Here is a 14,163-nt window from a genome sequence, read left to right as displayed (position 1 = left end):
ATAAAAGATGAACATAATTAATTACTGCTGATTTTGCAAGGCATAAAGAGAATTAGTATAGAATATTATGGAGGATATAACTATATTTGAGGTTTAATATTGGAAGGGATTAATATAATTATCCTCTGGACTATTAGTATTCACCTCAGCACTATATGTAGCCACTGGAAATTTTTTTGTTCAAAATGTGGTGATTAATACATGGATGTCAGGGCTAATTTAACTAATAGTAGCTGAATTAATAAAGTATTAATCATTTATTGTTATATTTTTTAGTCCGGCAGTTTATTAAAATCATATGATTGAAGAACCTATACATTCAATTCATATTCTTTGAGTTTTCAGATTTCAATATCCAATTTTCCAAAGATAATGTTACTTTCTTTGAGTTTCCAGATTTTAATATCCAATTTTCAGTTGTGGATTAGTATCTTAATCTCAAAACTAATAGACTGCTTAAAGTTGTATACATTAATTACGTTACATTTGTTTTGCTCCTTCTTCCTCTTCTGTTTTGCACAGATTGGTGTGTAATCTTAAAGTCTTCAAGCATGTGTGTAATTATATGTTAAGGTAACCTGCAGATCAAATCACATGTTGGTTAGTATGTTAGTATAAATTCTATACTTCTTAAAGGTGTTTAAATTAAATGTGTTACCTAATTTATATTCATTCATTCATTCTGCTTCTTCTCTTTTCCAGATTGTAGATTGTAAGATGTTAAAATTATGTGTTTATAGAATATTAAGGAATCCTGCAAATCCATATAAAATATGGATTAGTTTGTTAATCTGACAATAATATATTTATTAAAGCTAATAAATGGAAGTACTTACCTATTATGTGTTCTTTCTTCTTCCTCTTCTCTTTTCAACATTGTAGAGTGTAGAATATTAAAGGTTTAAGCGTGCATCCTCTCTCTTTCTTCTTTGTGCAATGATTACCTCTATTATTCTCTCTCCTTCTCCTTCACATTGAGACATATTTGCAGATTACAAGAGGTTTATAGGCGTGCATCTCCTGCCTGCTTCTTTTCTATTGGTTGCAGCAGTATTTCTCTCTTTTCATCCTTGAAAATGAGAGGTGGCTCATCTCTTATTAGGATTTTTTTTCTCTTGGTATGCCTGCAAAATAGGGTTGATATTAACTAATACTCATTTATTACGGTGTGAGGTGGCCCAATTAATGGGCCCTATATTTAATAGGGCATGCATAAAAATCCACATTGATTGAATATATATTTAGTAGTTCTATTAAATAACTTATTTCTTCATATCTACATATATTTTTTAATTGAAGTTTTGTTTTTTATTCCTGATTTTGTTTGATTATCATTTATTTGTGTTATTTGAAAGGTCTCACTCATGATTATGTCTGTTTTCATAATTTATTTGTTTTTATTCTGTTGTGTCTGGAAATAAACCGCAGCAAACTTCTATAAGAATACCATTCTACTTTTGGTATATGTGTTTCTTCCATCCATCTAATCTATCTATTTCTCCTACACCTCATCTATTCTACCTAATCTTATCTTCATTAGTTTTAGCTATTGATGGTGTTCTTTTATTGCAACTCTACTTTAGTCTACTTTACTACTTCAATCTTTATATTCAATTGAAATTTCAGCAGTTTAGTTTAGTATATCTCACCTTTGATGTCTTGATATCTTATGTTCTTTCCTTTTTTTCTTTGTTTTTCAACTTTTTTCTATTGATCTTGATTCTTAGCCACTTTTATCATTGATAGATTCTGATTTTGTGCACCTGAAAATAAGAAACAGAAGTCAAAAAAATTTTGTGCTTATGTGAAAGTTCTGTAGTCTAGTCTATTGTACCGTGTGTTAAGATTCTTTTATTGCAACTCTACTTTAGACAATGCTAATACTTCAATTGTTATATTCATTTGAAGTTTCAGTGGTTTAGTTTATTATATCTCACCTTTGATAATGGTGTTGATATCTTCTGTTCTTTCCTCTCTTTTTTTCTTTGTTTTCAACTTTTTTCTATTGGTCTTGATTCTCATCCACTTTTATGATTGATAGATTCTGATTTTGTGCACCTGAAAAGAAGAAACAGAAGTCAAAAAAATTGTGCTTATTTGATAGTTCTTGTCACGACCGCCCATACAAGGGGTACCACAAACGCGGCGATCGTGACCGACATGCATGGATTACAATTTAAAAAGAACAACTTAATTAATTTGAAGAAAGGAAAACAACTTAGTTTAAAGATTTTAAGGTTATATTTTTTTTGAAAAGACATAAGATAAAATACTTTTAAAAAGATAATGGGAAAAATTAGACTTAAGAAATATAACAACTAAAACTAAAGTAGAACAAGCACTTATCTTAAATCTCAGAGAATACCATTTTCAAAAGACAACGTAGATGCACGTTTAACTCCTAACACCACCATACATGTTCCAACACCAAAACGAAAAGCTTAAGGTCTTAAGACATGAATTAAAACATAGCAGCGGATAAATAAGGTTCAAGGAGAGTCAAGGATCACGCCTATGTATGACGACACAACGTATCCTAAGGTCTCTAGCCAGCTCAACATCCACCGCAACATCCCGCTCAACCTGCAAAATTTTTAAAAGAAATTGCAGGGCTGAGTACTTGTTGTACTCAATGGGCTCATGCCGAAAACATTTATCAAGTTATGTCATCCATACCAGTGATCTCGAGTTTTATACGCAGTAAAGAAATTATCACGAGAACACCAAAAATGTTTCATAGACTGGCCAGTCAAATACTCTCCCCACTTTTCACATCAATCCAACAGTCACAACCACAGTGCGACGAAAGTGTGGCCACACTATTCGCCCACAAGACCGGCCGACTTGCAAGGACGGCTCACGGTCCCACCAGTGTACACAGCCCGATAGGGTTTACGGCCCTACTCGGACCCGAATTCGTTTCACAAAACAGCCATATAGCCTAACGGAGTAAACTCATACGAACTAGGCATCAGGCACACAATCTCATAACAAAACAGTCCATGGCATGACATAACAGTTAAACCACCCTTGTATCTCCACATAATATTTTTCGGAAAAATAAAGAGGTTTGAAAAGAAAGCCCACCTCGTTCTCTTAGCAAAATCACAACCCAACCTAGCAACTCTCGATCCTCGAGTTCACGAAAACACAACACCCTTGTCAACGACAACACAAGTCAGTCTCACACAACAACATATCACTATGCATGTCCTATCGTTTCTCTCTCATCGTTCTCCTCAATCCCAAAACCCAATATGCATCACAAGGGTATAAAACACACGTAACACCTTTCAACTTATCGCAAGTGATTTCAACAATTAAACACGTTCCTTGCACATACATGCATCAAATAACACTTTTAAACTTGAAACTAAGTGTCATTTAATCAAGGCAGAAAACTGGCAGAATTGCGCGATCGTTTTGTAAAAATCACTTTAAATTCACCCGACCTCAAAACATGCTAAATTTTGGTCACGATACAGAGGACACATTCAAGTTAATCCATGAAAATTTTCATACCGAAATCACGTCATTTAGTCAGTCATATCACATATTGAACTCTCTGGTCGGAACATATAATTTCTGACAGTATTGCGCAGTTCATTTGAAAAATTCACCATAAATTCATACGATGCCCAAAAAGGCTGAAAATTTAACAAAACACAGAAGACACTTCAAATTTTCATATAGTTCAAGAATTACATCAATCGGAGTTCATTTGGTCAGTCAAACAGAAAACGAGACATTCATGGCGAGAACTCACGTTTCTGGCAGATTTGCGCTGTCGACTTCAAATATTTATTAAAAATTCATTTTTTGATAAAGCAGGCTGAAATTCACACGAGACACAGAAAACATTTTGAAGTTTACTCAGTAAAAAGTTCGTAGTAAAATTCATTCGTTTGCTGGGTCGAATACAGATCATAAGTCACTGGTCGAGCATCACAGAATTCTGGTTCAAATTCGAAAATAGGGTTTTTAAATTTCCACAACGAAAACACCGATTCTTCATGCTCGAAAACACATCATCATGCTTACACATTCCTCAAACACATATTTGCATACCAACTCATATTTTTCACAATTATTTCGATCCAATCACACGTGAATTCGACCAACAATTGCAAAAAAATCAAACAAGTTCTTACGACACACGATTTCCCCCGTTAAAACTCGCGATCTATCAAACCTACACTCTCTACATGCATGTAGGACTCAAAACATGGTTCAAAAGCGAAGGAGGAGGAAAAGTGTGCGATTATACCTTCCTTTGACAAAACGAATCGGTAGAAACGTGGAATGGAGCGATTCGTCGGAGGTTCTCGAAGCTAACTTCAACGGATGCGAGATCAAAGCTTGAATGAAAGGTTCTTGGAGATGGGAGAGTGGGAGAGGAGAGGAGACGTGTGGGAGAGAATGAGGGAGGGAGCGTGTGATGTTATGGGGGCTAGGGTTAGGGGTTAGTTTATTTTATGTACTAGGATTTATTTACACCCAATTAATAAATAAATTGTGGAAGGAATAAATTAAATACAAATCCCACAATCATGAGGCAAAGTAGGCGTGTGATTTTTGAGGGAAAAGAGGCCAAAATTTGCTGATTTAATTACAAGGAAATATAGCAAATTTTTACTTGGAGAGAATATTCATAAATTAGGAATTAAAGGTGAATATTCCATAAACAAGGGAACAAAAATAAATTAAATCTCCAAGTAGGAATTAATATGGTGGGGGCCGAAAATTTCAAGAGGAAATTTGTACAAGGAAATTATTTAAATCCCCAATTAAATAGAATAGGATTTAAATTAGGTAATTTCTTTATGGAAAAAGGCTCCCATAAAAAGGCAATAATTAATTAAATTCCCACAAAGGAAATAATGCATAGGGGCGTGTGATATGGAGGAACAATAGAAAAAAATATTCACATCCCCAATTAATTAGACATAGGAATTTATTTGAATAAAAAGGGATCCCACAAATTAGGAAACAATTAAAATATTCTCCAATTTTATTGGAGGGGGCCGAAAATGCTAGGCTAAATAGCCAAGGATAAATATCCCAACTCTCTATTTATTTTTGGTGAAGAAATACATTATCACATGATTTAATTGGATTAAATTCAAAGGAAGGGAGTCAATAAAGCACCAATTAAATCAAAAGGAAATTGATTCTTTCTCCTATAGGGAATTTTTGAAAACTCCCAAGGAAAAATAAAATGGAGTTCGAATTTCATGTAGTACAACTTAGGGGTCATTTGGTTTGGATTTAATTTGGATAAGTATCCCAAAATAATTAATTAAATCTACAAGAAGAAGTATTATTTCAATAATTAGGAAGGGCCGAATATTTCAATGAATCGACTCGAGAAAGGATAAATGCATGATCCTATTAATTATTTCCCCACATTGGAAAAGTATAAAACTCAAGCTCATCAATCACATTAAACACGATAATTCATTCCACGTAAGGTCACTTAAATCACATAGAAGCAAACGTTTCTAAAATTCCAAAATTCCAATTACATAAAAAGAAGTCACAAAAGTTTGGGATGTTACATCCTTCCCCTCTAAACAGGAATTTCGTCCCGAAATTTAAACGTATCACACAAACAGCTCGGGAAACTTTTCTTTCATCTTATCTTCTAACTCCCACGTAGCTTCCTCGGGACCATGGTGCTTCCACAACACCTTCACGGACGCTATCGACTTGTTTCGTAGCTCTTGTACCTTTCGATCTAGGATTGCTTCGGGCCTTTCCTCGTAGCTCATGTCGGGGGTTAGGATCACTTCCTCCTGATGAATCACATGTTTGGGGTCAAACACGTACTTGCGCAACTGCGACACGTGGAACACGTTGTGCACGTTCCCAAAGCTGGGAGGTAACGCCAAACGATACGCCACAGGACCTACTTCGTCGATGATCTCGTACGGTCCCACAAAACGCGGTTTCAGCTTGCCTTTCACTCCAAATCTCACAACTCCTCTCGTCGGGGACACCTTCAGGAACACTTTGTCACCAACGTCGAATTTGATTTCCGTTCGACGCACGTCAGCATATGATTTCTGCCTATCTTGAGCTTCCTTGATCCTTGCGCGGATTTGGTGCACAATTTCGGTCATCTCCCTTATAGCGTCGGGTCCTAACATCTTCCTCTCGCCAACTTCATCCCAATAAAGTGGGGATTGACACTTCCTGCCGTACAAGGCTTCATACGGAGCCATATCGATCGTCGCTTGATAGCTATTGTTGTAGGCGAATTCAACCAATGGTAGAACGGTTTCCCAACTTTCCCCTCGATCTAAGACGACAGCTCGCAACATATCTTCAAGTGTCTGAATCGTCCTCTCTGACTGCCCATCCGATTGCGGGTGATATGCAGTGCTGAAGTTTAGTTGCGTGCCCAATTCGCGTTGCATACTCATCCAAAACCTTGATGTGAACTTCGTATCGCGGTCGGATACAATGGTCTTTGGTACTCCGTGCAATCGCACAATCTCGTTCACGTAGAGCTTTGCTAGTTTGTCCGCGCCATAAGTAATCTTAATCGGTAAGAAGTGCGCGCTTTTAGTAAGTCGATCAATGATCACCCAGATCGCAGTGTTGCCCTTCTGTGACTTTGGCAAACCCGTTACGAAATTCATAGCTAGATGCTCCCACTTCCATTCGGGAATTTCGAGCGGTTGTAACTTCCCATGTGGCCGTTGGTGTAAGGCCTTCACTTGTTGGCATGCTAGACATCGTTCCACAAATGACGCTACATCCCCTTTCATTCCATTCCACCAAAACCGTTGCTTCAAATCCCGATACATCTTCATGCTTCCGGGGTGTGCGGTGTAAGGCGTGTCGTGCGCTTCACTCAAAATCTCCTCTTTTAGCACCTCATCGCTTGGCACGCACAATCGTCCATCGTACGTCAAAGCATTATCCGCCTCCTCGCGGTAATGATCAAGCTTTTCGGCTCTCACCTTTGCACGTAACTCCTCCAACTTTCCATCACGTCGCTGGGCTTCTATGAGCTTGGTCTTCAAATCTGGCTCAATCACTAGCGTCGCCAAACTTGCACCCACTGTCTCGGGCGCTTTCACTATCTCCAAACTCATCTTGTCGAACTCGTGAATCAAAGCTTCCTCTTGCGTTAGGAAATAAGCTAGTTGAGGTTGGTTCTTCCTACTCAAGGCATCGGCGACCACGTTCGCCTTGCCCGGATGGTAATTAATACCGCAGTCATAGTCTTTCACGACCTCTAACCAACGTCGTTGTCGCATGTTTAGCTCCTTCTGCTCGAAGAAGTACTTGAGACTCTTGTGATCGGTGTAGATTTCGCATCTCACTCCATAGAGATGATGTCTCCAAATTTTCAGTGCATGCACCACTGCTGCTAACTCCAAATCATGCATCGGAAAATTTAGCTCATTCGGTCTCAGCTGTCGGGAAGCATATGCTATCACCTTCCCATCTTGCATTAACACACATCCTAGTCCTACTTTCGACGCGTCCGTATAGACGGCGAAGTCCTTGTCGGGTTCTGGTGCTGTAGTCAATTTCTCCTTCAATGATTGGAAACTCGCCTCGCACTCTGGCGTCCAAACCACCTTAATTCATTTCTTTAGCAGTTGCGTCATCGGTCTTGCAATCTTAGAGAATCCCTCGATGAATCATCGATAATATCCCGCCAATCCCAAGAAACTGCGGATTTCACTTGGCGTTTTCGGCGATTTCCAATTCTGTACGGCCTCGACCTTTGCTGGGTCTACTTGAATCCCGTTTGCCGTCACAATATGACCAACGAAGTTCACTCGAGCCAACCAAAACTCACACTTACTAAACTTGGCATAAAGTTTCTCCCTTTGCAACGTTTCCAACACTGTTCGTAGGTGTTGTCCATGCTCCTCCTCGTTCTTCGAGTATACCAACACGTCGTCGATGAAGACTAACACAAACTTGTCAAGATACTCGTGGAAAACTCGGTTCATTAAGTCCATGAAAATGGCTGGGGCGTTGGTCAGACCAAACGGCATCACAACGAACTCATAATGGCCATAACGAGTGCGAAAAGCAGTCTTAGGCACATCCTCTCGTCGGACCTTTAGTTGATGATACCCTGATCTCAAATCCATTTTCGAGAATACGCCCGCTCCTCGTAGCTGGTCAAATAAGTCATCAATCCTTGGCAGTGGGTACTTATTCTTCAAAGTCATCTTGTTAAGCTCACGATAGTCGATGCACATTCTCATCGTTCCGTCCTTCTTCTTAACGAACAGAACTGGCGCTCCCCATGGTGACACACTGGGTCGAATGAAACCCAAGTCCAACAGTTCCTGCAACTGGACCTTCAACTCGGCCAACTCCTTAGGGGCCATTCGGTATGGCGCCTTTGATACTGGCGCTGATCCTGGTTCTAAATCAATGGTGAACTCCACCTGTCTGTGGGGTGGCGGTCCTGGTAAAGCTTCGGGGAACACATCGGGAAAATCTCGCACCACTGCCACGGCTTCCACCCTCAATTCTTTCTTTTCTTCCCCATTCAAGTATACCAAATACGCCGGACGTCCTTTCCTTATCATTGTAGTTGCTTGCAATGCAGAGATTTTGGAGGTTCGTCGGTTCATGGAGATCCCATACAAGATAGTCGACTCTTCGCCCGGGGCTTGAAAGGAAATCTGCCTCTCTTTACAGTAAATCGTTGCGTGGTTCTCGGTAAGCCAATCCATTCCCAAGATTATGTCTACATTCCCCAAAGGTATGACGTGTAAAAGTCGAGCTACTACTCCTAACTCTCCTAACACAAACTTTAGTCAAACAGTCTTAACTTGGATATGAACCGATTTTTGAATTGTAACAATTGGTTATGATCATCCCCTCGGAGCTTGAAAGAACATAAGATAGGTCATGAATATGGGATGAAATCAAATTAATGTCAACTCTCATAGTAGGCTACCAAAAGACAATTCAGTTGCTCGACCAAATTTGAAAGGTCCACACATCAATGGATAATGACTTAAAGGGTTGAGGGAAAAGAAATGATCAGTTCCATGAGGATTTAGGAATGTAGGCATTTGTCACAAGGCGGTACTGATCATGGTTCAACGAAAATCATAATATGGATTGATAGAATAACATCAATGGGTTCATAAGTTTGTGAAAGGCAATCAAAGTCAAATGGGCTATTGAAAACAAAAATCAAGTGGATTAAGTTTGTTAAGGCAAGGAACAAAATGTAGGCCTTAACTTCATTTTGTAGAAAGAAAGGTTCTATTACGGAAAGGATACATGAACTGAACCAAAAAGAATTTCACTCTGTAAGAAAGAACTTGACACAAACATGGTGACAAAATAAAAGTTGAACAAAAGTTCCAAGAGAAATATCCCACAGAAAAACATGTCTATGAAACGTGATCGTATTGAAGGACATAACTGCAAGCAATCTTAGGAATGAAGGTCAATAGCAAAGGCTCACAAAGTCAAAATATGATCCGTATAAATAATAGGTCAAAGAAGACTACAATCAATCCAAGTGTCCAAAGTTATGAAGGGAACACCACTTTCCAAGAACTGAAAGTGAGTTATGACTCAATGGAGGAAAAGAAACAATATACATCACTTGCAAGGGGTGAATGAAACAAGCTGTTAAATAGACAATGGCTCACGGCTATTTGAAAGGTCCTGAAAGATAACTTCTTATAATCCAAGTAAGAACTGTTGATTAGAATAGTTTGTTCCAGCTATTACAGTCGCACCTCCTTGTTCATCATTCGCAAGCCGAAACTGGTAACATCGCTCTAAGAACCGTGGATTCCACGCTGAGATTCTTCGTGTCATTGCCGCTAATAACGATAGTTGGAATCCATATCTTCATAAAATTCTTTGCCTGTCATAATGACTATCCTCGTAGGACATGGTTATCATCCTCGTGCTCCTTAGCAGGGTATGGAGATCATCTCCATCGTGCTCCCACTTACGCAAGATTAAACTATACTAATTTAAATCGCGAGTATGATCGCTCGTCGCTGCATGAAAATATCTCTTAGCATCGGTTCTTCTTGTCTCGCACCTTGACTTAAGCTTTTGCCTAAACTTTCATATTCTCGTACGTTTCATTGCTCGGAAAAGCAGTTGTTAAGTTTTCAACTCTGAGCTACGATTCGCGCGGTCAACTAGGCATTTTATTTTAGGTACCCTAAGTTCACAACACAGTTCATCATCTCATATATCATCGTCTACTTAATTTACGTCATTCATACCTCAAGGTAAACAAACCACATTTTCACATCCCATAGCAAAACACTTTCGAACTTCACATCATATTCAAAACTTTTGAAACAAAATTTCTTTACACTTTCACACTTTCCAAAATTTTTTTTTTCCACATCTCACTTTTAAAGTAAAAGTTGACTCAAACTAAATCGTAGTTTCGCATCGACTTTCATCATTCGTATAAAACATTCCATAGAATAACACATCATACCTCGCACCTCATAACATACATAACATCACACTTCCACAGCTCAATTTTCCAAACGAAGTAATTTTTTTTTTTTTTTTTTTTGCAAAACTCATTTTTATTTTTTTATTTTTTTTGAACAATAAACACAACAATTTCCATTGATCAATTAATTTTCTCAAAAGAAAGAACTAACATATTTTCATTTAAAGTTCAAAGATTTTTTTTTTATTTTTTTTCAAAAAGTTCCAACAACTTTCCACAACATAAATATTTTTCCCACTAGAACAACTAGTCATTAAGATTGCAAAACTCATAACACATTTGCATTCCAACCAAAACACTCATGCACTTCACATATATGTTTGAGACAACATTTTTAGATTACTCATCTTTTCTCAAAAAAAAAAATTTCAACATTCTCAAAACAACTCATTAATTTCCATCTTTCATGTAAAACACGCCATCTTCCCATAATCACATGCTTACGTCATATCATTTTCACACACATAGCACATACTTAAGTCATCATACCAATCTTGCTCATGTCCCACATAATCATACTATACCAATATCATATTCGCACATACAACACGTGCTCAAATCATCTTCTCAATTCATGCTCATATTGTTTTCACCCATAATACACGCGTTTAAATCATCGTGCTCACATTCAACATATGTATGTCATCATATCATTTATTCTCGAATTTCAACATGAAAATAACCCCACATCATCACGTAATTACATGCTCATGCATTCTTTTGCCCAAAACATCCTCATCATATCGTCGATTTTATACATCGTTCACACATTTCATCAACAAAATTAAAACATACCTCACTTTCCTTGGTTGAGCGTGATGCTTTGGATGTTGAGCCTTCGTGACACTTCTAGTCAATGAGGGTTCACTAACTTAGACTTAAAGTGAAAGAAGACTCTCGGACCAGAGCGAAAGAACAAAGCTCTGATACCACTCTGTCACGACCGCCCATACAAGGGGTACCACAAACGCGGCGATCGTGACCGACATGCATGGATTACAATTTAAAAAGAACAACTTAATTAATTTGAAGAAAGGAAAACAACTTAGTTTAAAGATTTTAAGGTTATATTTTTTTTGAAAAGACATAAGATAAAATACTTTTAAAAAGATAATGGGAAAAATTAGACTTAAGAAATATAACAACTAAAACTAAAGTAGAACAAGCACTTATCTTAAATCTCAGAGAATACCATTTTCAAAAGACAACGTAGATGCACGTTTAACTCCTAACACCACCATACATGTTCCAACACCAAAACGAAAAGCTTAAGGTCTTAAGACATGAATTAAAACATAGCAGCGGATAAATAAGGTTCAAGGAGAGTCAAGGATCACGCCTATGTATGACGACACAACGTATCCTAAGGTCTCTAGCCAGCTCAACATCCACCGCAACATCCCGCTCAACCTGCAAAATTTTTAAAAGAAATTGCAGGGCTGAGTACTTGTTGTACTCAATGGGCTCATGCCGAAAACATTTATCAAGTTATGTCATCCATACCAGTGATCTCGAGTTTTATACGCAGTAAAGAAATTATCACGAGAACACCAAAAATGTTTCATAGACTGGCCAGTCAAATACTCTCCCCACTTTTCACATCAATCCAACAGTCACAACCACAGTGCGACGAAAGTGTGGCCACACTATTCGCCCACAAGACCGGCCAACTTGCAAGGACGGCTCACGGTCCCACCAGTGTACACAGCCCGATAGGGTTTACGGCCCTACTCGGACCCGAATTCGTTTCACAAAACAACCATATAGCCTAACGGAGTAAACTCATACGAACTAGGCATCAGGCACACAATCTCATAACAAAACAGTCCATGGCATGACATAACAGTTAAACCACCCTTGTATCTCCACATAATATTTTTCGGAAAAATAAAGAGGTTTGAAAAGAAAGCCCACCTCGTTCTCTTAGCAAAATCACAACCCAACCTAGCAACTCTCGATCCTCGAGTTCACGAAAACACAACACCCTTGTCAACGACAACACAAGTCAGTCTCACACAACAACATATCACTATGCATGTCCTATCGTTTCTCTCTCATCGTTCTCCTCAATCCCAAAACCCAATATGCATCACAAGGGTATAAAACACACGTAACACCTTTCAACTTATCGCAAGTGATTTCAACAATTAAACACGTTCCTTGCACATACATGCATCAAATAACACTTTTAAACTTGAAACTAAGTGTCATTTAATCAAGGCAGAAAACTGGCAGAATTGCGCGATCGTTTTGTAAAAATCACTTTAAATTCACCCGACCTCAAAACATGCTAAATTTTGGTCACGATACAGAGGACACATTCAAGTTAATCCATGAAAATTTTCATACCGAAATCACGTCATTTAGTCAGTCATATCACATATTGAACTCTCTGGTCGGAACATATAATTTCTGACAGTATTGCGCAGTTCATTTGAAAAATTCACCATAAATTCATACGATGCCCAAAAAGGCTGAAAATTTAACAAAACACAGAAGACACTTCACATTTTCATATAGTTCAAGAATTACATCAATCGGAGTTCATTTGGTCAGTCAAACAGAAAACGAGACATTCATGGCGAGAACTCACGTTTCTGGCAGATTTGCGCTGTCGACTTCAAATATTTATTAAAAATTCATTTTTTGATAAAGCAGGCTGAAATTCACACGAGACACAGAAAACATTTTGAAGTTTACTCAGTAAAAATTTCGTAGTAAAATTCATTCGTTTGCTGGGTCGAATACAGATCATAAGTCACTGGTCGAGCATCACAGAATTCTGGTTCAAATTCGAAAATAGGGTTTTTAAATTTCCACAACGAAAACACCGATTCTTCATGCTCGAAAACACATCATCATGCTTACACATTCCTCAAACACATATTTGCATACCAACTCATATTTTTCACAATTATTTCGATCCAATCACACGTGAATTCGACCAACAATTGCAAAAAAATCAAACAAGTTCTTACGACACACGATTTCCCCCGTTAAAACTCGCGATCTATCAAACCTACACTCTCTACATGCATGTAGGACTCAAAACATGGTTCAAAAGCGAAGGAGGAGGAAAAGTGTGCGATTATACCTTCCTTTGACAAAACGAATCGGTAGAAACGTGGAATGGAGCGATTCGTCGGAGGTTCTCGAAGCTAACTTCAACGGATGCGAGATCAAAGCTTGAATGAAAGGTTCTTGGAGATGGGAGAGTGGGAGAGGAGAGGAGACGTGTGGGAGAGAATGAGGGAGGGAGCGTGTGATGTTATGGGGGCTAGGGTTAGGGGTTAGTTTATTTTATGTACTAGGATTTATTTACACCCAATTAATAAATAAATTGTGGAAGGAATAAATTAAATACAAATCCCACAATCATGAGGCAAAGTAGGCGTGTGATTTTTGAGGGAAAAGAGGCCAAAATTTGCTGATTTAATTACAAGGAAATATAGCAAATTTTTACTTGGAGAGAATATTCATAAATTAGGAATTAAAGGTGAATATTCCATAAACAAGGGAACAAAAATAAATTAAATCTCCAAGTAGGAATTAATATGGTGGGGGCCGAAAATTTCAAGAGGAAATTTGTACAAGGAAATTATTTAAATCCCCAATTAAATAGAATAGGATTTAAATTAGGTAATTTCTTTATGGAAAAAGGCTCCCATAAAAAG

At 38.0% G+C, this 14,163-nt stretch overlaps 1 long non-coding RNA gene across 1 annotated transcript; it reads right to left on the bottom strand.

Moving 5' to 3' along the window:
• Nucleotides 1-424: 424 nt before the first annotated feature.
• LOC121807481 lies at nt 425-2,436 on the bottom strand. The gene is made up of 5 exons (XR_006051825.1): nt 1,938-2,436; nt 1,650-1,763; nt 837-1,124; nt 659-754; nt 425-578 (listed from the first exon to the last, which is right to left on the bottom strand). It is a non-coding gene; the product is annotated as an uncharacterized LOC121807481 (long non-coding RNA).
• Between the last annotated feature and the right edge of the window lie 11,727 nt (nt 2,437-14,163).

This window comes from Salvia splendens, chromosome 6 (assembly GCF_004379255.2).
Source record: "Salvia splendens isolate huo1 chromosome 6, SspV2, whole genome shotgun sequence".
In the NCBI taxonomy this organism is placed as follows: domain Eukaryota; kingdom Viridiplantae; phylum Streptophyta; class Magnoliopsida; order Lamiales; family Lamiaceae; genus Salvia; species Salvia splendens.
The sequence above is the reverse complement of the archived record's forward strand: the minus strand, read 5'-3'. Positions and strand labels throughout refer to the sequence as shown.